Here is a 2,410-nt window from a genome sequence, read left to right on the forward strand (position 1 = left end):
TGTTATTTATTAACTCAATACAGTTTTATCTTTTAGATTTAGTCAAAAAATATTTTTTTTTGTGCACGGATACTGATTTTGGTGTGTTTTAACAATTGAATTGTGTATTTTTATCGGTTTAATATTAATTTGAGAAACATTTGCGCAATTATCGCAGGGCCTACAAATTTAGTATCACCATCTTTTTATTCTACCGGGCCTGCGCTTTCAGAAAATATATGGTTTGGGGGGTCTTTTACAAACGCTAGCAACGCAGCAGTTGAAAATCAAATCAATAGGAAAAAAGTGCAGAAAATTCAAAAATGGCTTGGCCAGCTGATTTGAAAAATGTTCCGGAGGGCTTGGCAGCGAAAGGGTTAAAGGCTTGTTTTCAGTTGTCCAATGAAAAGTCTCAGCAGGAAAGATGCTCTGATCAGTGCATTTCCCTTGAAGTCTATGGAGCAAAATTTACTGATAAGGGCAACAAAAGAAGCTCATAGACTATTTTTAAATAGTGGGTGTATTGTTTTGCGCGATTCAGCGCTTTTGTGTGAACGGCCCCCATAGGAATACATGAGATTTTGATTTGCATGTGTTTCGGCAAGGGAAAAAAAAGCGCAACGAAACGCTCTGGTGTGATCAGGCCTTACAGCCCTTCCACTGGCCAAAGCAACTGCAACTAGCTGATGTCTGTGGTCTGTTAATCTGGTTTTAACACTATTAACCTCCATTGAGGGGTATTTATCGAAACTGGAGCAAATGGAATCTGGAAAAGTTGCTCATGCCAATCTGTCAGAATGTTTACTCTGATAAAATAAACAGTTCTCTATTCATGAAAATAGGCCAGGATCTGGAATTAAGGAGATTCACAACTTATTTTCACAAATCAACAAAAATAACTCGAGTTCATTTTTTTGCGCTAACCCGAAGACAAAATGAATACAATATTGTGCAAATATATATATATTAACTAAAAATCAGTGCAAAATGATAATCAAAAGATAATTGGTGATACACAAGAAATCAATTGGATCAAAGTTTCAATAATACAGACATTCCTCGGTTACCGACTTACCTGCTTTGCGACCACTCGCACTTACGACGGACCGTCGAGTGACCTCCGACCTCGCGTGTCAGCGCGACGTGTCGCCGGTGGAAGTGACGTCCTCCGTTCTTCACTGCGGGTCCGGGTAAGTATTTTAATTGCCCGATGTACAGTACACTGTTCGGTACTGTACATCTGCAACGCTATACAGTACTGTACTAATGCAGTGCAGTACAGTACTGTATAGAGTTCCTCGTTTAACGACCTGGTCGTAGGAACGGAACTCGGTCGTTAAGTGAGGAATACCTGTATTGATCAACACCGATAATGAGAAAAACAAAACCACAAGATATTATTTCAAATATAAATGAAACAAAACTTTGTAACTCCTGGAATGCAATTAGTAGCTTATTAGCTCAGCAGAATATAACAACATAATGTACAGATTTGACACGTGATCTCTCTCAGACAACCCATATTTAACAGCTCAAAATGTATACTGCGCAAGATATATCATGCACAGTACTGGCAATTTGCCAAGTTTCTATTTAAGGCAAAAACAAACTTCCACTAAATTATTTTTAATTTAAGTATACATCACAACCCCACCATAGACTAGAAACTGAAATCGGCTTTAACCAGTTGACATCCGCGGTGTTAAACCCCCTTCCCATCCAGGCCATTTTTCAGTATTCAGCGCTGCGGTACTTTAACTAAGAGATTATACCTATATGTATATTTCTCTCCCAAGATTGGAAAAAGGACCGATCATACTGCAGTTAGTGATCGAAATTCAAATCTCGATGCTACTAGGACCAAATGGTTTAGTCAGATGTATATGGCTATTCAATTGCCTACAGATACATAGAATTTATACTTTACCAAAAAGTGTTAAATCTTTTTGTCTGAGAGATGTCAGCTTTGTGTCGGTTCCCCTGGACAGCCTGTCAATCAGCTTCAGATCTCCCCCTCTCGTGTGAGTATACTCGTTTTTTTAGTGTCTCCAAAAAAATAACCTCCTCATATACTCTTCTAACTTTTTATCACCCAAAAATGTGGGCCTGGTTTTCTTATCTTTACCTTTTTAATTATGATGCCAGAGGGGCGTGACCTGATCTCTGTAACTACCGGAAGAGGGCACTGTTGGACTAAAATTGATACTGGATTTTTCTTTTAAAATTCCAACATTATCCCTTATGATTGAAGCAATTTGCTGACACATTGGTTAACTTAAAATCCTTCACTGATGTAACATTATGCCCAACCTAATTATTTGTACTTAAAAACATAAACGCATCAAACTGATGTATGCTAATATGTTTCAATAAGTATAACCACACAATATATAATGACTATAGGTTGAATATTTTATATATATATATATAT

At 37.5% G+C, this 2,410-nt stretch overlaps 1 protein-coding gene across 3 annotated transcripts in view; it reads left to right on the forward strand.

Annotated features, from left to right (window-relative positions):
* Positions 1-2,410, forward strand: part of DHX8 (DEAH-box helicase 8) — a 103,427-nt gene that overhangs the window by 29,158 nt on the left and 71,859 nt on the right. The gene's annotated exons all lie outside the window — the stretch shown is intronic.

This window comes from Nanorana parkeri, unplaced genomic scaffold, assembly GCF_000935625.1.
Source record: "Nanorana parkeri isolate BGI_ZX_2015 unplaced genomic scaffold, ASM93562v1 scaffold2024, whole genome shotgun sequence".
NCBI lineage: Eukaryota > Metazoa > Chordata > Amphibia > Anura > Dicroglossidae > Nanorana > Nanorana parkeri.